Here is a 25,727-nt window from a genome sequence, read left to right as displayed (position 1 = left end):
TTTTAGTTTAAAAGTGTCTAGGGCCAAAGAAAGAATGGTAGAAGATCTAAAGTGTAAGATTCTTGAACCTTGCCCATAAACTCTAAAGCATTTGCTACCCTGACTCTACAACCAAGCTAAGACAGCTCTGGATTTCTTTATTCAACTAACTATGACTTAGATTTCAGAGACTGTAATGTGGTGTCTGTCTCCCTCTCTCTCTCATGCACACATACACACAATTTAGTTTCTTTTGTTGATACACAAATAAAGTTTTTGGGTAGCCTGTTTATGGAGAATATATAATCCTGTGGTGAGGAAGTGAAAAAAATTTCAATGAAATGATCAAACCCAAATCTAAAAGCAACTGAGAAGACCTGTTCCCAGTATACACTTCTCTCAAGAAATCATATCTACTTAGGAAGTCAAGAAAAAAACTGGAATCATTTTGAACTGTGCTTCAGTTTTACACTCTGAAGAGGGTCAGTGAAATAATTAATAAAATGAAAGAAGATAAGCTGATTAAGCTTAGGAGATTTCCACAGAAGAAAGACTGATGTTCTAGGGGTCTGAGAGAGAGCTATAAAGGGAGCAAGGGCATTAGATGAGATGGAAGACTTTTAGATGTTTCCAGATCAGAAATGGTGACTGGAGTTCAACGAAACTGAACCAGAGGGAGGCAAGATCTCAGAGAGCAAGCTGGACTGATTTGCTGCAAGGAAGTCAGGCCTTGGGAAGGTACTAAGAGATGCATATTGAATGCTGATAATGAAGGGGCCACATCAAGCATAAATGGGGAGAAACAACATAACCTTGGACATTGAGGAAACGATCCCCAGTGGCCACAGTAATTCTACTCAAGTTTTGGATGGAAAAAAACAGCATAAAATACTCAAAGACTTGTTGGATAAATTTTAAGGAGATATTGTTGACCAGGATGCAGGTATCTCCAGTATCTTTACAGAACATTCTTGAGAAATCCAAGGAATTTCAACTCTAAAGGAGGGCATGGGCAGGATAAGGTGGTGAAAGAAGGATGACCTGGGTTTGATGTCTGGTGGGACAAACTCTCCTGATGGATCATCTCACTGCCCAGGAAGGTGAACATGGACAAGCTTTGGTTATGTAGTTAAATAAATGAGACTCTGCTTTTTGGTAGACCTAGGCTTCTTTGGCTTTTTACCTCTCCCTGTGGGAGAACTTGCAAGACAACATCTGAATAAGGATGTTAGAATGACAAGGTCTGGCCAGAAAGTAGAGAAAAAGAAAGGGAGAGGTGGGCAGATTGAGAAAACTGTGCCAGCCCGCCCTATGTAAGAGAAGGAAGGAACCCACTTTAAAAACAGGTGACGTTAATAGATAGTCAGTTGTGATTTTCTGAAAGGAATGTGGAAAAGCATAAGGAAATTAAACACTAGAAACTAATTCTCTACAAACAGCACATGCATAGTTGATCATAAGATGTAGCATGAGCTGAAAGAGAGATATTCAAGAACAGGAAGACTGAATAGCTTTTGAAAGGCAGTGTCTGAAGGCAGTGTCTGCATTTGGCAGGGACATTTGACCTCAGTAGACACCCAGGAGCACAGGCTTCAGAAAGCTATACAGCTGTCATGCTCTTATCAGACCAAAAGTGAGAGCTTCAGGGAATTCCTCCCTAAGAAGTAGATTTCAAATCCATCAGCAAATTCCCAGCCAGACCAGTGCCAAGCGTCATCAGGGAAGAAAATGCTTCTCATAAGAAATGGAGCTCATACTTTGTTCAGCACTGATGTTTGTAAGCTCAGTGTTCAAACGGGAAATGGCAATGGAGAGGCTGGTAGAAAGGAAGGACTTCTTAAATAATGTCTGACAAATGGGCCTGGCACCATCTGAAATATCCAAACTTGGGCAAGAAGGCAAAAAACACCTCATATGCCACGGCCTGAGAGAGGGAAACCACTACTCTCCACTGCAGGATAGAAAATTCCTGGTGCCATAATCTCCTGAAGAATGATTTTTCCTGTGTGATTTTAGGTTCACAGGTTATAGTCTCTGCACAAGTAGCAGAGACTTCCTGGCATTACGGTGAAATTAAAGCCAATGTTTTGTTCTTCATTTCTGGGTATCATCATTTCTGGGATGATCTTTGGCAGTAATAAATACTGGATTCTGGGGACATTATTCAGCTTGGTACAAATGCTCTGGAGTTAGAATTGGCTTGTTTTCTGTAACAGTCTTGAGTTCTTTGGACTCCTCAATGTAAGAGGCATAGAAGTCACATTATGTGTGTTAAGCCAACTCAACTCATGTTGTTGAACTAACTCAACTTACATGGTCCTGAAAGAATAATGTTTTCCACAACAGAAAACACCCCAGCCTGTAGCAGTTGAAAGAATGCTGACATAATGATGTGGGAAATATAACGGGAAGACATTCTTTTCCTTGAGTACAGAATCGCTTTAGAATCAATTACATCAATGTACTGTTCTGGCTCATTTTAGAATCTTCTGGGGAAGAATCTAAGCACCCACCACTTGTCCCAATAAGACAGACAAAGTAGGAGTGTTTGGTATTTTGGAGGTGTCCTGACGAAGATGGAAGGGGGATTGCTCCGCCATTGCTGGAATAGACTTAATGTCTATGATCAAAAGTTAATGGAATAGGAAGCTGGACAAAGCTGGGGGAGGTAGTATTGGCCCCTCTTTCTGTTTGCCTTCCAGCTAAACCCAAATTACTGGTCTTGCAGGAGAAGCCTTAAACGACCGGATTGATGCTTTTGGAAGAAGTAGAACACTCCAGTTCAGTACCGTTCTCTCTCTTGAAGAGAGTGAAATTATTTTGTAATAATCCTCGTGGAGAGGTACTTTTCCCAGGGGTGGAGACTGGAAATTGTCCAGTCGCAACAGTAAGGTATGAGTGTGTCTGTACTGAGTGTCAGCAAGGACTCAAGTGTTAGCAGATCTAAAGGCCCATTTTCCAGGTGGCTTTACCATAAATGTAGCTAATATTTTCATCTCCATTTTTTTCTGTCTTGTTTATTTCATAAATCTGTTCCAGTGTCATGGAGTGATGAAATGGGCAATGCTTACCAGTCTTAAAATCCCAGACAAAGTTGTGACATAAGAAGAGTAAAGTTAAGCAGGTAGCTGTCAATTTTAATCCAGTATGAACATAAATGAATTAGGGCGATCTACTATATAGACCCAAAGTCCAGGGCCTTCACAACAACTGTAAAAACTCTATGATAATTAATCCCTACACCAAGCTTCCACTGAGGTGACGTGTCTTTGATTGAAGTTAAGTTCTTCCAAGATTTTCCCTCAGATATATACTGTGAATGTGGTAGGAAGGTATGATACAGTGTATTATTACCCCTAGTTATTTGCTGCCTTTCTCCACTAGGCCCTCTGCTAAAGGGACCCTCCTTGCGGGAGGAATATGTAACCCCCTTCCACCACCCCTCCAGCCCCTCGCCCTTCTGGAAGTCAGGGTTGGCCCTGGGACCTGCTCTGGCCACTAGGATCAGCAGACATGGAGTTGACCACCTTGGTAGAAAAGCTCTCTGAGCCATCTGGTGGCTTTTTCCCTCCACCACGGCATTTCCCAGAAGCCAGGCTGCTGCTTCAGCCTGGACCCCAGCCAATCTTAAGCTGATAAACGGTAAATGTGAGAAATAGGTCTTTATCCTGAGAAACCACTGGGATTTGGGAGTTGGCTGTCAGCAACATAGCATGGCACCGGGGGACAGGCAGAGACTCTAGAGCAGTTCGTTCCCGTACATAGCCCCTCTTTTCATCATTCAGGTCTCTGTCCTCGATCACAGCTTGTACTTTAAGGAAATATTCCCCCTGGTCCTTTTTTTCCCTCCCATTTTGCTCCTTCTTTACATCTCTGATGTTTTGCTTAATTTTGTTTGTTTTTTGCTTAACCTCAACCTACTTCTTTTAGTAAACCTTTACTAAAGGTAAACCTTACTAAAGGTTTTTCATTACCTCTCAACCAGAGGTAATGAAAAAAAAAAGAAAAGGCCATTCCCCAGATTGACTCAGCTGGGGTTTATATCTCACTTGTCTTATTTCTGAAAATGTCCAAAAGAAACTTTTGACATTGAGAGTTTTGAAAAATCTCGCTTATAAACATTCCTTGGTCTCTTAGCACCATCACACCACAGAAGAGAAGGAGGACGTGCTTAAGATTTATATAGCTGACAGAGATTTCTCTGTCCTGTGTGCACTACATTTATATTTTCAGCTTAAATCATTGAGTGATTATTTTCTGAAAGAATTTCGTCTTTCTTGGGGGAGGTTGAAAATCATGTCTACTGGATGATTTATTAAGTGAATAAGTAAGTGAAAATGAACAGACTGGTACTGATTTTTACCATAGGCAGCAAATTATGAATAATGATTCTTCCATGCTTGAACTCCCTTGCAGTGATTCTGCAAATAATTCTGGTTTTCTCAGGCTGTTTCGGCCAAATGGATTTGCATAGGCAGGAGAGGCTGAAAGACACGGGTTAGGCTGGAAGTGTGATGAAGGAGGGCAGGTTAGAATTTTCTTTAAAATCTGGCTTGTTTACCATTAAGTGCTCTGTGTTCATTATTGTCAGTTGCTTGAGGCCCTGTAAGTGGGCAGGAGATTAGAAAATATCTGGGGTCGTGTAGGAAAAAAAAACCCAAATATATGGCTTCAAAACACTTTTTAAATGCACCTGAAAACATCAAAGAGCTCATAAAAAAACTAGGGAGGGTTAAGAAATCTGTGGAATCTTTCATTCTCTGCCTTTGTAAATACTCTTGACTGACATTCTTTGAGAGCAAAACAGTATGCTCATTGTTTTTTTGAAGGCAGCATTTTAAATATCTTATACTTACCATATGACATTGCCTTTTCTCTAAGATAAAGTAGATGAAACTGTCAGTTTCATATTGTTCAAGCAAATAAATTTTGTAATTCAACAACACTCCATAGCAAAATGTCCATTTTCACCCAGGCCCATCAATCAACAGGTAGACTATGCATTTATAAATTTAAAATCATATTATAAATATTGAATTTCTATTTCTATTATATCATAGATATTTTTCTACCATCTACCTTTTGTTCCTAAATACCAGATACTTTAAATCATGTTTTGTTTGTTGATATGACATCATTTGCTAAAGTATCTTAATATTGAAAACACGGTTTACTTTCCTAATTTTTGTTTGTTTTTGTTGTTCTTGATTGTAGATGGATTTGGTTTGTTTTGCTTTAATAGGTTATAGTAAAATGCCCTTCTCCCCAAGCACATATATCTTGTATACTTATTTCTTCTGTTGCATAGTTTCCTTCTTACAAATACCTTTATGGCTTCTGTGTATTATGCCATCTCATTCTCCAAAGTATTAGTTTAAACTGACATTATAATTAGTTTATTAATTATATGCAATTGTGGGTGTACTACATATACATTATCTTCCTTCATGTGTTAATACATGTATAATATTGTCTCATTTTCTATAATTTGAATTTGCTGCATTACTAAAGAGATTAAACATGATTATTTTTCATTTGTTTACATTCTAGGTAAATTATCTATTAATATTTTGAATCATTTTTCCTATTGTAGTCTTTAATGTTTTCTTGCATATGAAAACATTATTTGTGCTATATTCATTATATTTTTGAAAACATTACACTGTTAATATTTTAATCTTAATTTTCTTTATATAGATTTGTAGGTCGTATATCTATAATTATACTACTGAGATTTATAAATAGCTCATATTATGTCAAAATAAAATTGTAATCCCAAAACAGATTTGATATGTATGCCATTTTATTTTCTTTAGTTTACTTATCTTTTGATTTTTATATTCAACTCTTTAATCTATCTGGAATCGAAAGTGTACCTAATCAGATTTTTAAAACAATTGCTATCCAGTTCTTTATACATCATTTAAAAATTGTTTTTAGATATAATTAATTAGATCCATCTATAGAGTTTACTTTCTGTTCCATTGATCTATTTTTGTACCAGAAGCATATTGTTCTTTGAGAAGTAGATTGTTTTCACTAGTATATTTGAATAACCTTGTTGTCTACTTCTTCAGATTATTTTTTATGCTTACCTATTTCTCCACTTACATGAACGAGGATGCATTGGCCTGGACTGCAGTGAGACTTAGATATGCCAGCTTTTGGTATTGGTGACAAGTCCCTGAGAGCCAGACTCGGCCCAGCATGCTGAGATGTCACAGCGTTTAGGAATTTTATCTACTGTGGGAGATCCAGGGGCTTTAAATATAATTTAGGAAAATTAATTTGCTTTAGCCCCATCCATTAAGTAAGGGTAAGAACTAAACTTTCCTGTTAGTTCTGTGTGTTAGGCACATGCAGACATGTTTGACAGAAGCGGGAAGGGAGTGACGAGATGGAAGTCAGCCTGCCAGGAGCAGCAACGCCACCCTAGGGACACCACCATGGGGAAGGAGGAAGAAATCCATCAGAATCTACTAAAGGGGTGAGCGGGGCCTCAAAGACGCAGGAACCCTGGGAAAGTGGGGATGTGCCTGGCCTCTTCTTGTCCCTAAATTCCCACCTTCTGGTTGCACTACTCTCTGCTTTGTATCTTTCAAAGGAAAAATCTATGATGGAAAGGGGAAAACAGCCTTTTCTGTTCTGTGACCCTTTGTAAAACATCCTGAAATAAGAAGAGATGGATGTTACGCAGCAGGAAAGGATCATTGCTAGCTATCTGTAGGAAAGATGCCAAGATGGCAGCATATGAGGAAACAGAGGTCCCAACACAGAGGGCTCAGGTGCGAGGGCAGAGCAGGGGCTCTGGGTGGGCACCTCTGGCTAGCATGGCAATCCTCAACATGGCCAGTCCTGTGTGATGGCAAAAAAATCTGAGGTCTGAAGGAGTTTAAAAGTGATATAGGATGAGACCTGAGCTGGGCAAAGCAAAATAAGGGAAGAGAAGAAGAGACAACAGCTGCCATGGAGGCACAGTATAGACTGGTTTCATATAGCCTTTGATGGCCCACTTAGGGAAGCTTATCAGTTACAGAAAGGGACGGACCAAGGTTCTGGCCTTTCCAGGATATTTTTAGTATTATAAGCTCTTCTGAAATTTTTTTATTTGTATGTAATCATATTTTAAAGAATTGCTTTTTCCAGCCCTTAGACCTATATAGAGATCTCAAAATTTTGTTCTCATATGTTTACCTTCTCATCTGTGAGGTTGAGAAATACTTTTATTGAAATCTTTAAAGTGGCTCCAATAAATTAAACTTTTTGTACTAAAATCTATCAAACATGTAGAAAGTTTACAGAATGAATATGCAGTTTCAAGAATAACAAAAGGAATACCCGTGTAATAAAAGCCCAATTCAATAAGTAGAACTTCACCAGGACTTTAGAGACCATCAGAAGTTCCCTCCGTAATTGTGTCCAGGAACTCTGCCTCAAGTAACCACAATTCTGTATTCTGTGCTCATCAGCCTCAGGCTTTTATGGAAGGTAGGTTTTTGCCTTCTGTTTATGTACACTTCAAAAATACGACATGAAGGTCTCTTTGATTTGCCTCTTTGCTACGATATGATTGTTCAGTTATTCATCCTGTATGTGCAATTTCCTGTAGTTTACATTTTTACCAAAATGTATTTTTCTATTCTGTGATTGACAGACATCCGGGTATTTCCACTTCTTGCCTTATAAATAATGCTAATATGAACATTCTTGCATTTGTTTGAGAATTTTTCTAGGGTACATGCCTGGAAGTGGAATGGCTGGGCATGCAAGTGTTGAACTTCATTTGGTAATGGTAAACAGATTTCCAAAATGGGCGTATCCATTTACAATTGCACATCAGTAAATGGATGATTTGGGTCTGCCTCACAGTCTCTCATACATCTCGTACTATTTCACACTTTAATGCTTGCCAATTTGATGGGTGTGAAATGGTACCTCATTTTTATTTTAATTTAGATGTTTCTTATTGTTCACAGGTCGTCCTTATTTCTTTCCCTCTTCCTCTCTTTTGCCCATGTTTCTACGGGGAGGTTTGGCATTTCTTTGTTGGGTTGAGGGAATCTATTGAATATGAGCCTAATAATGTATTATATGAGGTGCAAATATCCTTCCAAAATAGCATGTCTTTTCACTCAGTGTGTGGTGACAGAACTTCATAAAGTTCAGTTATTTCCTTTTAACATTTGCATTTTTTATATCTTGTTAAGAAATTCTTCCCTGTTTTGAAGTCAGGAAAACATTTGGCTTTGTTGTTTTCTAAAAGGCTTACAATATTGATTTTACATTTGCATTTCTATCCTTTCAGAATTATTTTTGTACAGTCTGAGGGAGGAATAGAAATTAATTATTTTGTACGGATAACCAATTTTTCCAGCACAATGAGTTGTATCCTTTCTCCACTGATCCAGAGTTCTAGCTTTGCTGTTAATCACACTTGCATATATGCATGAATTCTAATTACCATAGTTTATAATAGTCCTGATCTCGTAGAGCAAGCCTCCTCACCTTGTTCTTTTTTAGGAGTGCCTTGTTAATTATTATCTTTGTGTTTTCATATAAATTTCAGAATCTGTTAGTTGTTTCCATGGACAGTTGTGTAGACATTTTGCTTGGTTTCACATTGAAGCCAAAAGTAAATATAGGATAAATTTGCATTCCCATGACATTCAGTCTTCCCATCCTCCACCATAGTTTTCAAAAAGGTTGTAATGTTTTTCCTTAAAGAATTGGAACAGCTTCTGGTAGTTTTATTTCTAAGTTTGTGGTATTTTTCTTGTTATAGTAAATAGCATTCTTCCCCTTTTTAACCTTAGAAGTCCCCTAACATCCAAAGTCATCACTATTTTTACTACTAAGAGTATATGTTATTTTTAACTGTTTATTTTTACTTTCTACTTGCCATCATACTTTATACTTTCTTTTATGTCTGCCATCTTTTGTTAAATAGCATAGCGTTTAGATTAATAACCCAGAGATGTGCATGGTCTATACAGTATTCCGTTGCAGGAATATATTTATCAATATTGATAGATATTTTACTTGTTTCCAGTTTTTGGCTAACAGGAAAAAAAGCTACTATGAACATAACCATAAATAATTTCTGGTATGTATATGTATTCATTTCTGCTGGGTATATACCTAGAAGTAAGTTGTGGGTTACAGGATATGCATATGTTCAGCTTTAATGGATATTGTCAGTTTTTCAAACTGGTAAAATAATTTATCCTGCCCAGCACAACATATGAGAGTTTCAGTTGCCCCTCATTCTTTCTACTTCTTAGTACTGATGAGCTTTTTCATTTTATTTTTTTCTGATGAGTGTGTAGTTATATCTTAATATGATTTCAATTTCTATTTCCCTAATGTAAATAATGAATTTGAGCAACTTTCCTAAGACTTTTGGCAATTTAAGTATTTGTTTTGTGGAGTTCCTGGTTATGACTTTTGACCCTTTCTTTTTTGACATAAATTGTATTGCCAGTCATTTTCATATTGACATGTATGAGCATTTTTTACTTATTCTTGATATGAGTTCTCCTTCATATTCAATATAAATATTGTTTCTCACTTGCTGACTTGCCTTTTCACATTGCTAATAGTTTCTTTTGGTAAGTTATTAATTTTAGTGCAATTCCTTCACATAGTGACTCTTCACCACTGTTTTTTCTGGTATTAGGTTAGACATTTCTTATAACTTCTCCTCAGCATTTTCTAATTATTGGTCTCACCAGGTTGAATTCTACATAGTTTCATCAGATGCATTTTCTAGTATACTAATCTTCTCTTCAACTGTATCTAATCTTCTGTATAATGCTTATACTAAGTTTGCATTGTCTAGAATGTCTAGAAAGTCTACCACTTTCAACTTTATTTGCTTATTCTTTATGGTATCATTTCCCTAGTTCACAGTGATGTCTTCTAATTTCTTAAAAGATTTTTACAAGATCTATTCTACTTGTTAATTTAATATCTGAATTATGCATTAGACTAACATTGATTTCTCTTTTATCTTCCATCTCTCACCTATCTTTCTTAAGTTCTAGACAAATAATTGATTTTTTTAAAAATAAAACCTGATCTGTGGGAACTCTTTGAGAACTTAACTAAAATTGCACTCCTTCAGAGAGGGTTTATTTTCAGTTTTCCAGTAATTTGAGGCACTATCATCTTAAAAATTCTCTTAATGAAATTCTTCCCTGAAATATTTTGGACTGCATGCAGGTCATTTTCAATATAAACCAATTGTCTTTATGACTGTTCAGTGAAGATTTTTCTCTAATCTAGCCTCTAAACTAAAAATGTCCTTATTATTCTCTTTTGTAGCCTTAATGTTTGTTTGCACTTATAGCAAGGGTGTGTGTACTATGGACCCAGGCAATTTTATGTGAGGTTTTCCTGATAAGCTCTCTAACTTGGATGTACCTAGATCTTATCTTCAGATCTCAGAAATTTGTGCAGTTGGGAAATTTCCACGGTTAGAAACCCTCAAGGTACAGGTTATTTGGGGATACCACTTATTATTTGCAAGGTTCATTCACAAATGTTCTGGGTTTTACTTTGTTTTGACATTGTCCTCTGCAGATATCTTCCATTTTTGCCTGGTCAGCAATGTGTTTCTCATAATTCCTCTTCTCTTCTCATCAGCATTTTATTTATGGTAAGAAAGAAAGCCATTCAGTATATCTAGGCTACCATACTGCTAAAATTAGAAGTCTGGTATTTTCAATAACAAAAAAATATGCACATCAAAATAAGTCTTTTCATGCTTTGGTTGAGGATGAATGGAATTTTTTGTTTTATCTTACCCTTTGTTAATATTCGGAAAGGTTACTGATGCTCATTTGTCTATTTAAGTCAGTTATCAATTATAGTAGTTTTAAATGGGTTTGTTTTAGGCATATGGTCATGTTATTCATAAGATTGTTTTTTCTAATTCACATTAGCATTTTCAAGTAATTTAATAATGGCATATAATCTTAAATAATTTAATCCTTTTATATTTTACCATTGACTTGAAGGTTGACTTTTATTTAGCCAATTTTGATGTCTTTTTAAAAGGCTTCATTATAATTATATTTTATTTGTTTCTTAACTTAGTAAGAATATTCATTTAAATTTGTGAAATGTCACTTTTTTTAATCTATTGAAGTGAATGCTTGACTTTTCTTCCTGTCTGCCTTCCTCCGGCCTTCATTTAGAAGGTAATTTCTACAGCATAAAAACGTACACTGATCAGTCTTAAAAATAAAGAATCTGAGCCAACTGAAAAAGTTTTCAATGTTCAAAGCTGGAAAAATTTGAGCAAAAAATATAATAAACAAAGTAGTATTGGATTATAATCTAGAGTATAAAATGAACGCCCATGAGTCCATCCTAATAGAAATAAATGATTGAATACATTCATAAATGATGGAGAAGACACAAATTTCTTGTGCAGAATAATTCCAAATAAATTATATAGACTCTCTGCCCTTAGGGACGAATCACATAAATTCCCACCCCTCAAGTGTGGGCTTCACATATTGACTCCCCCCCAACACAATACAGTATGGGAAATTGGGAAGAGTAATTTTACAGTGTAGAAATCAGATGGACATGATGTTAGCCGGGAGGTCAAGGCCAACATTAATAGTTGTAAATCATGTTGATGGTATGTACCTTTGATATGACATGATGAAAATGGTGCTTTACCTCTCACCCTGCAGTTCCATAAATTCAATCTAATATGAGAAAAACATCCGACAGATCCTAGTAGGGGTCATTCTACAATATACCTGAGCAGCAGTTGTCAATAATGCCCAGGTAACCAAAACCAAGAAAGTCCAACAAACTGTCACAGCCAAATGTAGTGTAAGAAGACATGACAACTAATTGTAATGGGCTATTCTGGATGAGATCCTAGAAAAGAAAAAAGACATTACATAAAGACTAATAGAGTGTATACTTTATTTAGTTAATAACAATGTATCAATATTGGTTCATTGCTTGTAACAAATTTACCATACTAGTGTAAGATATTAATAGAGTAAAATGTGTATGGAGGGGAGAAGGTAGTAATATGAAAACTCTGTCCTATGTGCTCAATTTTTTGTAAACCTAAAAGTATTCTAAAAGTATAATCTATTGACAAAATAAATGAATAAAGTGGGTGAAATGTATAGGGCTGATGTGTTTCTGGGAATGTTGCTGCCAAATTAAACTCTAAATATCTCTTTGCTCCTCAGATACACTGCCATTCGCTATGTTTTCCATCCTGAATGCAGTGATATCCCTAAATGATCAGTTATTACTCCAAAGTTACTCTGGAATCACTGCCTCACAGTGGGCAGGCGTTGTCCAGAGTATTGTTCAAGTGAACATTTTTCAGCTGAGAGCTAGGTAATTGAAATAATATTATCTATCACATTTATTATAGCCTGCGAAGGGAGTGAGTGCTCTAACTTAGCAGAAACATGAACTTTTATAAATATTGAATGATAATTAATCAAAATGAAATACTTTGCTCCAAGAACTTTGGTTCTTTAGAAAATTAATTGAATATAAAGTAGTATTTTTGTAGGTTTGGGTAACTATTCATTAATACAAGGGACATTTACAATTACACAACTTTCAGAACATTTAATAGAAATGCAGGCTCGCAGAGCTGGAAGGGAGAGCTTCTGCTTCCAGTCTCTCATTTACTTGATTAAGGAAAGTGTTCAAATGACCTGGCCAAGATCATTATGTTGTTTGTCACAGAAGGTAGGATTCGTTTTGTTTTTTCACTAAAGCTTAGAATTTAAAGTCAAAAAATTTGGATTTGGGTCCTAAAGGTGCCTCTTCTGGGATGTGTGAGAATACTGGCCCTTTAACTTTTATTTTTCAAAGTATTTTTTATTCATTATGAAATGAGGACAAGGATAATGATGATAATAACAGTGGTTCAAGTGTTTCATAAAGGTGCTTAAGGTTCATAGGACACTATACAGTGGAAATCAATTTTAAAACTTCCAAGCAATGTAAAATTTGTTAATATTGTTTTATTTTTATTAAATTTTAATTGACCATCTTCCACCTCTGATTTTTTGTTCTAAATAAATAAATCAGATCAATCTAATCGAGAAAATGTAAGAATTTTCAAATTAATTTTACGTACACTCAAGTTTGGATAGATTGTATATGTTTCATCCATTTATGTGTCTTTTAATTTTTTCGCTGCTTTCTGGGTACTTTAATTTTATTTTTATACTTTACAGTAGTGTCTGTAGGACAGAGCATTTGTTTCTCTATACATTAGGCTGCCCTACCTCTTTTTCTTTATTATTGTAAATCTCTCTTCCAATGGCTTCTATAACAGTACCTTCTACTGATTTTCCTTCTACTCCTTTCATCAGTCCTTCCACTCTTTCCTTCTATCTATGCTTAGACAGTGATGTTACTCTGAATTTTATATATGGTATCTTTATCTTTCATTGCCCATACTCTTCCTGGATAACTTCATTTAATTTCCACATCTCTAATATTACAATATAAACTTTTGGGCCTCAAATTTTTATCTCTAATCCAGACCATGGTCTTGAGTTTTAGACTCATAAAACTAACTGCCTAGGGGAATTTCTTCCATACTATCACATAGCACTGATTCAAAATATCCAAAGGTAAAGTCAAGATTTCATGTTCATTTTCATAACCTCTCTCCCAACTTTCAACTCTGACCAACTTGTTGTCCAAGACCAAAATCTGGAAATTATCTGAAACCTCTTCCTCTCACTATATATTCATGTCTAATTGTGTAACACATCCATTGAGTTTATTTCCTAAGGAACTTATTAAATCTGTCCCTTCTTTGCATCTCTACTTTCTCTGCTTTGGTTAAGGTGTCCGTGATGTCTCTCCCATACCTTCATAGCAGCGTCTTACTTCAGGTGACTCTGACTCATGTCACCTCCCCATATAATTCATCCTTTTTTCCTTATTTCCAAATTATATGCCATGCCATGTGTTTTAGTTTCCTTGACTGCTCAAGAAATAACTATGTTATGAGTTTACTTATGCAATGGGGTTGTATTAGCTCACAGTTTTGAGTCTAGAAAAAAGTGCTAATCAAGGTGTCATCAAGGCAATGCTTTCTTCCCTAAAGCTGATGTTCTGGGGCTAGCTGCTGGGGGCCCTTTGTCCTGGAGTCCTCTGTACACATGGCAATGCATATGGCAGCCTCTCCTGGCTCCTGCCTTCTCTTCTGGGTACCCTTGACCTTCAGCTTCTTCCTTCCCATGGCTTTCTCTCTATATGCCTGAATTTCATTCTGTTTGTAAAGGACTCCAGTGATAGAATTTAGACCCATCTTGATTGAGGTGGGTCACACATAAAGGTCATACTTATAGTGGGTTCATACCCATAGGAATGGATTAAGTTTAAGAACATGTTTCTTAATTTCTTAATTCTTAAATGCCATTAATAAAAATGGCATTTTTATTAATATAAAGCAGGCAAGGATCTTCATTATTTTGCCCCTGGGAATCTTTTCAACTTCACCTTTCATCAGTTCCCTGAATCCTGCTTTTAACTTCCCAACTAAAAATGACTTTGGATGAATATTTACACTTTGATGCCTTATGGGTAGTTGTACTGTGTAATGTGTTCAAGATTCAACTCAAATGTTACTGCTTATATACCCATCAGACAAAGAACAGCAGGTTTCCAGCCTTGTAGTAGTTTGTCATCATGATAATGACTTTTGTTCCTACACATATATTTTTATCACTAGACTATAATAGGACCTGATATTCGCAAATGTAGAACAATCTTCTTGCCATGGGAATTCACTAAAAAATATGAAAATGTAAAGTGGTAGAAAATTTCCTTGGGGTTATGTTGCATGAATAGTTCCAATGCAATTAATAAATATCTAAACCTATTGAAAATGGCATTTTTATTAATATAAAGTATGAACACTTCATTAGTTGTCAAAGCAGAATTAATTAAACGATAGTATTGAGTAGAAATCCTTGGCCATACCTTCCTTCCAATGATGAGCTTCTTGACTTGATAACAAATTGAAGCATTCTTTTCAAAAACATGTATTTAAGTGTAGGTTCCACATGTTTCCCTTGATGTCTTCCTGTGGGAAACTGCTTATGGCACTGGCAGTGTGCCGGCCATTTTGTGGTCTGACGCCATCTTAGGTACTAACTCAAGTTAAGTTTCTATCTCAAGTTAAGTTTCTATTTCCTTACTTCTGCTCTGCCCTCCCTCAAAATCAGCTGACCAGCCTTGGCTAATCTGCCTTTCCCAATTTAGCCTCTGCTGTTTGGTTGCTTAACTGCAAGGTAACGCCCGAACTCTGCTAACGCCCAATACAAGACACCTCCCCTTTCTTGCTGCATAAATACCCTGGATTTGCCCTCAATAAACGAGACTTGATCAGAATCCTGTCTTGTCTCCATTCTCTGTGTCTCTTGTCCCATCCATTCTCACTCCCTCCCTCAGGTCCAGGTTCGTTTGTCCTGTGGGTCAGGACATCTTCCCAGGCAAGCTTTTGGTCACTGGAGTTATACCACGAGAAAGTTGTTGTTAGATTGGGTCTGCTAATGAACTCTGTGTAAACACATTCAGCATCTGGAAGACATTCCAAGGTGAAAGCCAAGCAGATGGCTAATTTAATATAATCTAAGTGACTCTGGGTCAAATAAAGCAATTGAATTAACAGCACTTTAACTCCACATACATCAGTTACCAGGCATTCCTACCATTTCATTCCAATAGATACTTCTTCAGGATGAAAATCAGTGTTAATTGAAAGTTCATATGGTGATGTTTATATCTATAAACTGTGTGGTTAAATAGTATATTAAAAACATGTAAGCATGAATATTAGGATTGGGCAAAAGGTTAAATAATAGAATAAATCACAATGCCCTTAAAGTTGTTTTATATATTTTAAAGCCCAAATTGTATTCTTTTATGTGCCTTCTATATTAATCTCAATTTTATTCAGACTCTTTCCATTAGATCCATAGGTATTTGTGGTTGATATATAGTGACCTTCAACTTGCTCTCCTGCAGGATAGGATTGTGTGTAAGTTGTGTGTGCATGTGTTTATGAGAGAGAAAGAGTGATTTTAAATTTCTTTTCCAAAAATTCTTGCATTTTTTAATACTCTATACTTGTAAAAATATATTTTAATCTAATTTTACAAAGAGAGATTCATATGCAAAAGTCATTAAGGTAATTAGTCTCAAGTCATTTAATCAGTGGTTTTAAGTATTCCTAGAACTGGTGATTTAGCTGTAGTGAGTGAACCTGGATATTACGCCTGGAAAGGCAAAGATTCAAATCCTGGCACTATAGTTCAATGGCTGCAAAATTATATAATTAGTTTAGCTTTTATGTCTCATGTTTATCATCAGTCGACTGAAGATGGTAAAAACCAACACTATGGCTATTGAGAGAACTACATAGGTTGCTTTTAATTAATGAAACCCATTATAGGAGGAATTCTGCATCTTCTCACCATCTTCACCTTAGCATGATAACCATCCTTCTTTGATTAGGTTTTATAAATAACATGGGGGGAATGATAAACTGAAGTGGACAAACTCATGGACACTGAAGCCAAGCTGTCTGGGTACACATTTTGGCACCACCGCTTACCAGTTCAGTTCACTTGGGCCAGACATTACACATCCTCTCTCTCAGTCCCCTCCCATGTGTGAGTTGGAAATAGTACTAGTTCTTACCTCCTAGGGTTGATGTGGAGTTTTACAGATGTGAATATATGTCAAGAGCTTTGAACAGTCCTTGGCACACCTTAAGCATTATATGATATGTTGGGTACATACTAGAATGTAAGTTGCATAAAGAAGGATATATTTTACTATGTTGTTTATTACTGTATCATCACTATTTGACTAGTTCCTGACATATAATAGAAATACAAATATTTGTTGAATGAATGATGAAATCCTTGCCTTCAAGGGTTGCACAGTCTAGCAAAGACATTTACAGTCATACAGATCACAATCAATACATATTTCTCATGGATGCTAAATAGAGGTGTACTTATATATAGACTCTGCTCTCTATGGGGACTTTGGGCTGCAAGCAAGCCTCAAGGAAATATATTTTCATTATATATTTCATAAATATATTATTCATATTTTTTCTTCATAAATAATTATTGTCCTGGAGCCATAGACCTCTTTTAGACCTTGGATAACTCTGTGGGAGAAGTAGAAATCTGCCTTACAGGTCTAATGAAAGATCACTGACATAATGATCACATTCAAATGATTGTAAGCTATTTTAAAACACCCCACTCTCCACATTTCCCAACCCCTTTTAGTTTAGGATGTCTTTCCCCATAACGTAAATCTGACATCTAAATAAGCAAAGGGACAGTGCAAGGAGAGAGAAGATTGGAGACCAACCACCATTTTCAGTCTCAGTTTACAGGTGGGCCTGGGTATCTTTTCATTGACAGTCCTCAACTTCTTTGATTATATATTGTTAAGAGGAGGATTTGTGAACCATTCAACTACTCCTGATATTCTTTCAACCACACACACACACACACACACACACACACAGATGCCTAAACAGCATTTACCTTGAACTGGAGTCGAATGCCTGGAATAGTCCATCTCAATTCCATGTGAGCATTTTCTTTTTTAACATGGGCAGGCACCGGGAACCAAATCCAGATCTCTGGCATGGCAAGCGAGAACTCTGCCACTGAGCCACCATGGCCCATCTAAGCATTTTCTTTTACAAGCATAACTAACACACAAGATGAGTTACTATCTCGTATGGACAAGTGAGCAAGATAATAGCGTGAGAAGATGTTTGGGAGGGCAGCATATGACTGAACTAAAGCTCTGGATTCTATTTTAATGGGGCAGATGACTTCCCACTGCTTTTAGTTTAACATATGCTAAAAGCTGCAGCATCCTCTGGTTCCTTCCTACCTCTCAAGCTAACCTTTCAACGTGCCCACACTTCCTCTCTCAGTTCCAACTGTACCAGTCTTCATTCGAGTCCGATCACCCCACAGCTTTAATACACATTCCTCCATTCCAGCTCACTCCGCATTACCTTTGGAGATACCCTCCAAGGCCCCTCCCTGATCAGATGCTCTCATAGCATGGCCACATCTCAGCTTTTGTACTTGGTGACTTCTGCTGTTTTACATTTATCCTCTGGTCATGAGGTTAACATCTCTGTCTACCTGGCGCCTGTCAGACTCATGACAGAGGGACTCCACCTGTTTTGCTCACTCAGAGCACCGTTAGCTCTGATTTGACTACCTGGCATATAGTAGGCCTTCAGTTGATCTGAATGAGTGATGGACTTGGGGATTTTTTTTTTCTTTTTTATCGTTATTTTTTAAAATGTTTGAGCTTTCTCTCTGTGACCAGGAGCTATTGTGCCCTGGCACATATATTTTCTCACATGATTCTTTTATTTTAAGATTTATTTTCTGGTTATTCAGAACCAGAATATAAATCTGATTGTCTGAGATGTTATAATTTTGGAAATGTGTTAATGGGGAAAGGAAGAGATCTTGATGAACAAACAAAAAGGATCAAAGATTTTGAAAGAAGGTTTAAAGTGGAACCATGATAAATAGGGATGAGAAATGGTCACGTGGTGAGCAAAGGGTTCTGAAAAGCAGACGGAATCCATATAATCTGGAGGGCTCTGCCCACTGCTTCCTGGGAGGAGAGAATTTGAGTCTTGGGGATTGAATAAGCTCGTTCTTGGCCTAAAACTTAAAGAACCTGTCATGGCAGCTGGCCATGATGAATTAAGTGGAGACTGTTCTGAACAGGCCACCCTGCATATTAAAACTTCTCAAATGCACTAACAAAGCACTTTTGGAAAAATTCTAACTAGGTCAGCAATACATTTGCCATATATCACATGAACTAATGTAATTCATAAATATCTAGGTTTATGGAAATTGATGTTTTCTGTAAATATTGGAATGTGAACAACTCTCACTGCCAGTCAAAACAGAATTAAATTTGAGGCTGGGACATATCAAGGAAAATAATAGGGATTCATAGGTTATAGAGGGAGAGGGGTCAAATGCTATATTTTTATCTGGTATAAACAGACACTTCCAGACCTATACCTTTATTTTGTACTGTTATAGATGATCTGCTCTTCTTTTGAACCATGTTAATGCATGCACCTCAGTGAGTCTTTCCGAAATAAGTGATTCTATTGCCTGTTTGATCTTATTTGAAAAGATTCATCATAATGTACTCTCTCAGCTTCATTTTCAAATCACACATCACTCCCTTTTCCTGGTTCTCTTGGTTGCCTTGGTTAATTTTTCCAGGATTTTATCAGTATGATTGCTTCAGGAATGTCAGCTTTTGTAGGGAATCATCCCAAATTATTTCTCGAAATGTTAACCATGACGATCTCAGAGTACTAATGTATACACACACACATAAATAAATACTATTCAAATTTCTGCAATTATAATGTATTCATTTTACAGTGTTTCCTCAAATTTATTCAGTATATTTGTTGAGTGCCTATTGTTTCCCCTTCAGTCTTCTAGGTCCTAGAGATAGAGAGGAAAAAATGATTTAAATATGTGGCCAAGGTTTTTATGTGGGATGATGTCAGGAAGAGCACGCTGGCTCCTGCTCTTACAAGCCAAACAGTATCTTTCAGATCTGATAGGATGGGATTTGTGACAGGAGCCTCTGGCTTGTCACTGGGGATGGCAAAGAAAAAAACCAATGGGAAAGGAAACTCTACTTTTTTTTGTCAATATAAGTTTCTGAGTTTATATTTTAGAGTCAAGTTAAAATTATTTCCTGAAGGTGAACTAATTTTCTCTTCTACGTTTTTGGAGCTTCCCTTTGGGCAAAGCATGTAGCGACCTAATTCTCTGCAAGATTTTGTAATCCATAGGGATGAAAATTAAAAGAAGAGATGTGTGTTCAGGAAAGAAAAAAAGACAGTGAATTTTCAAAGGCTCTTGCCTAAGAGAACGACAACCACCACCACAACAAAAACACGTAACTCCTTAGTGTGTTTATTTTGGTTACTAAATGCTTGTTGGGGAGTTCTTTGTGTAAAAGTGGTTTGATAAAAATATTTCCATTTACTATCCAAAATCGGCCAAATATCTAATTGGGCAATGGTGATGATTTCTAAATATTTGATTAAATTAAACATTTATCAGGTGTCACCTGCATGCTCACGCATAGACAAAATGCTTACCCTGCTCATGGAAGCTGTTCATTTCTTTATGTGACAGGTAGGTAAGGCAAAACATATAGATGTCAGACACCATCCCTATGACTTGCCCTAGGCAACTGTCACTTCAAGAAGCATTGAGAAGAGACCTGGATTCCCAGCCCAGGGCTCAGAAGGAACATAACGCCAGGGAAGATTCTCTTGCTGACCCTACCCATGATGGACAGCCCTGAGCTCTGGGTGTTTAGCCTGGTTTCTGCTTTTCCTGGGTGCCCCCCCAGAACTGAATTTGGTTTATCCTGGCCTCTGGGAGGAAACAGAATACTCTTGCCTCATGCCACATGAATAATTCTATTGTGATTCATAGATATCTAGGCTTATGGAAATAAATGTTCTCTGTTAATATCGGAATGGGAACCAGGTTCTGGTTCTCTTGATGCTTCTGACAGCAGGGCCCATCCTGAGAGCCCAGGGTGAGCCTTCTGTCAGACCTGTCAGTCGGTCTGGCTCTATTCAGACCTGGCCCCTCATGGGTGAAAGACACAGGGAAAGTGAGGAGTAGGTACAGGGGACTTCTTCCAATACAAACTTTCCTTGACACCAAACCTGATGGGATTCCCTAAGTGTCAGGAAATTCAGCAGACGTGCAGTTAGGAGTCCCACCGTGAGGTCTTCTTCCTCTCTGAACTTGTGTGTAGTAGGACAGCTGTCTCAGTGGCTTTCAAACCGTTTTTTGTTTACTATGTTAATGGAGTTGGCCACAGCTCAAAGGCTCCTTCTGCCCCTCTTATCTACTCTTCACACTAAGACCAAGCGATCTATTTACATGCACAATTACCTCAACCCCCAATTTTCTCCTTAGAATCTCTCTATTTCCCTATTGTCCCTGGGCTAAAATCTTTATTAAGGTCTTGGTATCCTCTAACTTTGCAACTCCATCATGTACCCTCTGTCTCTTTCTTTCTGTCTCGATTCTGGGTAAGAGAGTTTTCTCTTTATTCCTCTAAAATGCCACTTAATGTATAGCCTCTGTGCTTCAGCACATGCTGGCCAGTCTGCCCAGAGGGAACCCTTTCCCCACCACGCCACCTCCCCCACAATCTAACTGCTGTTCTTGTCTCAGCGATGGGTGCCCATAATGCCCTCGAGTATCTCCCCCCTCTCCAAGCCTGGTGAAGTGCCCATGGGCTGCCAGCTCCTAACCCACACCCCTCACCCATCACCCACAGCCACTCCAACCAGCCTTGCTCAACATCGATCTCACTTGCTGGATTTTGAGGGCTTGTTCCATCTACCTCTTTGATGATAAATAGTTGAGGATTGAGTGAACCAATGGCTGGTTTTTTCTCTCAGTCTTGAGTCTTTGCTTATCTCTGAGAAAGAAAGCCAACACATATGCCCCTTAGTCTGTATCTTGAGGGGCAGAAATTCTGGTTGTGGGATTACAGCTTGTATTTTCATCCCAGAATGAGTCATGTGACATTTAATACTGGGGTTGCTGCATTTATTCCCCAAATGGGTCACCTCTCAGCTGTATTATGGAAGTCAGAGGGGGCCCTAAAGGAAATGGAAACTTTGATAATGACTGAATCTTCAGTTTCCTGAGATACATTTTTTGAGGGGAAGAAATGAACCAAAAAAGGTAGAGAGAAATTTGTTCATGTTCTGATGTCCATTGACCTGAGGTAGCACGGCAGAGCCTCTGCTTCGGGGCTGGGGGGTGGGGGTGGGGGCAGCCTGCGGCTCAGAGGCTCGCTTTTGTAATTAAAACTGGTCCTTGAACTTTTGATGTAAAGCCCTTAAAATGGTAGCTAAAATTCACAGATGCCTGTGAGGACTCAGGAACCTGGGCTTCTAGGACACAAGGAGAAGCACTTCATCAGCAATTAACAGTTGAGTGTTTTGCAACTTTCCCGGATTTTCTGTCTGCACAAATCAGGGTTATAATTGAACACAATGAGGTGCTGAAAGCTTTTACAGAGTAATATGGAACGAGATTAACTATTCAGTTATCCCATTCAAAACTAGAATAGCACCTCTCTCCTTCATAATACCCAAAGCCTTGTCTTCTAGAAGATTCTTTTAACTTTTTTTTTTTTTAGTTCTTTATTAGTTTAATACTTCACTGCTATTGTCTGGCCTTCCACCCATTTTTAAGATGAGAAGACAAAAGTAAAGAATGATTTGTCTGCGGCACCAATATAATTTATTGTGATGTGGGAAAAAATAGCCAAACTATTACATATTTATATTATTTTTATACAAAACACCACAGAGCTGCTTTGATTAATATTTCACAGAACATATCAAGGTGATATTGGACAGCATGGCAGGAGACATAAAATCATCTACACCAGATGCAGCAATTTAAAAACATATAGCAGGCTGGAGTTATTTAGTAGAGGGGAAAACACATGACTTGCGACCAGCGGCCTCTGGGTCATTCCTAACTGACAGTCCAGTGTGGAATTGTGTATTTATCATAATGCCCCAGCGTCAGCTCATCAGCTTAAGTTATTTTTGTATCTTCTGGTTAGGGAGCCGGAGAATTGTGTCACACATCTCTTAAAGAATTCAAGCTTGAAATTAAGGTTAAAAGTTTCTGATAGGTGCTGGGTTCAGCCACTCAACAGCACGATTATCAGTGGTAAAATTCAGGCAGGCTTGACTCAGAGGCCCTTACCTCAGGGACGGCCCCCGCGGAGCCCTGGAATCCTGCCTGAACTTGGCAGATTCTTTGGTAAGTGTGCATCTGTCTTCACAATCAGGCTTTCGGCTCCGGAGAGAAAGAATTGGGCGTTCTCCCTTTACACCTTCCTTTCCAGGTCCTGGCACAAAGTGGGGAAGCTTCCTGGAGGAGAGCAGTCCGTCAGAAGTCCAGCCCCTCTGCGCTGGCTCGTGGGGTGGGGGCGGACACACCCTGCAGCTGGTGAAACCCCCAGGATGTAAACGCCACTCTTTTAAAAAAGCAAAACAAAACAAACAAACAAGAAAAGCAGTATGGACTTGCTAATGGCAGGTCCTTTTACAGGTGAAGAATTGATAATTAGTAATAGAGATTGTTAAGAAAAAGTATTTGAACATGGAAAGGATTCTTGGGAGGCCCCCACCAAAAGATGATCAGACCCTCCAAGGGAACTTTGCTCTGTTTCACCATCCCTTTCCTGCAGTATATGACATTTTACAACTTTGTAGAGGCACATGTTAGCCTGCAAACTACTGATAGTAATGACGATTCTCACCCAATAGCAGTGGGAATGAATTTCATTTTCAATGTGCAGATGATTTCAGACAAAGTCACAGGTTTATTTCAGTACCTAGATATTCGCTAGTCTTATACCTAAACTAGCATTCAAGCCTTTCTCCTTTCAGCTGCTGTGAATATTTCCACTTCTCCAATACTCTAAGCCAGTTTCATCTTTCTCTTTGTTTCATTATAAATACGTTAAAAAAAAAAAAAGCAAACAAACTCTGATGTGCGCTCACTTTATATTTGCATGAGATATGTTATTTTGGCTTATTGAACATCACACACTGACAAAATAAAACTCATTTTTGTTTAGTTTGTATGATTATGTTTAAAAGTATTCAAAATACAAAAATAACAGTCCAGACCTTACCAAAATGCGTTTGTGCATTATATTTGATTTTTAAGTTTTTTTGGAGATCAATATGCAAAACTAAATTTGTGGGGGTGGGTGAGTGTATATAGGTAAGGATTCATGTAAAGAATGCAGAACTGGATTTTTCTGAATGTCTTTTATTTTTTAAGAAAAACATGACAGGGCAAGTGATGCAAATAGATTTTGACAATAAGGATGCCAAGGGAAAATGTTGCATTTGTCAACATGGAGTACATGAAACAAAACTACCAGCAGGCTGGGAAATATGCCAGCAAGGAAGAAGTGAACACACACTGAGGTGCTGGATGGAAAGCTGGCATTGTTGAGACACTCTCCTTCCAGTGTCACTGGAGAAAAAAGCCATAATGACAGGAGCGTGGTTCTCTACGCAATTCTCCACGAAATATGTGGTTCAAGCGCCATCTTAAAATGGGTTATTTGGAGGAAATTGAAGAACCATTGAAAAAAATAACAATGCCAGTTGAGGAGAGATGACGTGATTCAAATTGATTCAATGCACAACACACGAAAATATTTATTGTATTCTACCGGGTACCAGACTTTCACAAAGCACACAGGAGACAGAAAAAATAAACAGGGCCTGGTTCTTTCCCTCAGAGCTGTGAGTCTTGATGGGAATGCAAGGCCCGGCTCTATTAACAGAGGAGGGAAGTGGAGGTGAGGGATTGAGTAGTGAGATCAGTAATTTTAGGGAAGGTCAACTGGGAGAAAAAAATTGTTTTCTGGATAACAAAGATAATTATGGGCCTTCCTTAATCTTTCTTGTTATTTGTGTTCAATCTTAACTTAGAAAATTTTAGGAATCAGAAAAAAACCTAATAAGTGGTTAATATTCTTTTATTAGGAAACAGGACTCTGGCGAGCGAATCCAGGACTTGACCTGGCTCTGTTCGTGGATGCTCAGTCCCATGTATTTCCACTGTGTTCAGTTACCCGTGGGAGCTCTGGTCGCCCGATGCCACAGAGGGAAAAAAAGCAGGAAAAGCCCAGACTGTGGCCAGCCGCTTCCCCTCTTCTCTCAGTTCTTCGGAGAGATAAGGTGATGGCTTCTGCGAAACCAACTTTATTGCTTTCACTGTATTTCTGAAATTGCTATGTTTTTCTTTGTTTTTCTTTATTGCATAAATACCCTTTGATGAAAGTTGAGGGTGGAAGATGAAACATGAAAGTAGAGCCCCTTGCATTATCATTACAAGGGAAGTGTTCTTTAGAATTATTTGTTTCCCCTGTGCACCTTCTGGTGCCTATTCAGGTACGAGCTTGGTTTTAGAGAGTTTTATTGTGGTAGAGGCAAAATTTTTTTTCTCCTTGTTCATTTATGGTTCTTTCATAAATATTTCCCCTATATTAATTATATGTTTGTGATTATTTTCTATTTCTGTATAAGGTTTATAATATACTGCACTTAGACATCTAAGTTTAGGAATTTATTTAATTATCAGCATTTGTTTTTTAAATAATTCTTTAAGCAACTTTGCGAATGTCATCCTGTGTCTTAGCATATGAATCCTGATAAACAATCCTAAAATGAATTTTTAAAATATCTTAATCACTATAAAATCAGGGTATGTTTTATAATATATGTATTATTTAACATAGTTGCTAAACATGATTGTTTAAAAGTTAGTATTAAATAGATAGTGAGTCCTAGATTCTTTATTAATTTGGACTCTGGAAAATAAACTATGTCTTTAATGTAAATTCCCAAAACTGGTGAGAGTAATCAGATAGGAGGCTATAAGCATAATATAAAGTTTGATCTAGTCATAATATCAACCTCTATAAACTAAATGAAAAGGAAACCAAAATTTTCTTTTCAAATGCCCAGGAGTGTGTGTGTACCCACAAATACAAATTTATACATGCACACACATATATATATACATACCAATGAATTATAAAAT

The 25,727-nt window shown here is 37.4% G+C and overlaps 1 long non-coding RNA gene across 1 annotated transcript in view; it reads left to right on the top strand.

Moving 5' to 3' along the window:
* The window catches only part of LOC143675934 (uncharacterized), a 41,012-nt gene extending 15,854 nt beyond the window's left edge, over window positions 1-25,158 (top strand). The window contains exon 3 of the long non-coding RNA XR_013171697.1: window positions 24,668-25,158. This is a non-coding gene — a long non-coding RNA (uncharacterized LOC143675934). The remainder of the gene's footprint in view (window positions 1-24,667) is intronic.
* The last annotated feature ends 569 nt before the right edge of the window (window positions 25,159-25,727 follow it).

The sequence above is a fragment of the Tamandua tetradactyla genome, chromosome 3, assembly GCF_023851605.1.
Source record: "Tamandua tetradactyla isolate mTamTet1 chromosome 3, mTamTet1.pri, whole genome shotgun sequence".
NCBI lineage: Eukaryota > Metazoa > Chordata > Mammalia > Pilosa > Myrmecophagidae > Tamandua > Tamandua tetradactyla.
The sequence above is the reverse complement of the archived record's forward strand: the minus strand, read 5'-3'. Positions and strand labels throughout refer to the sequence as shown.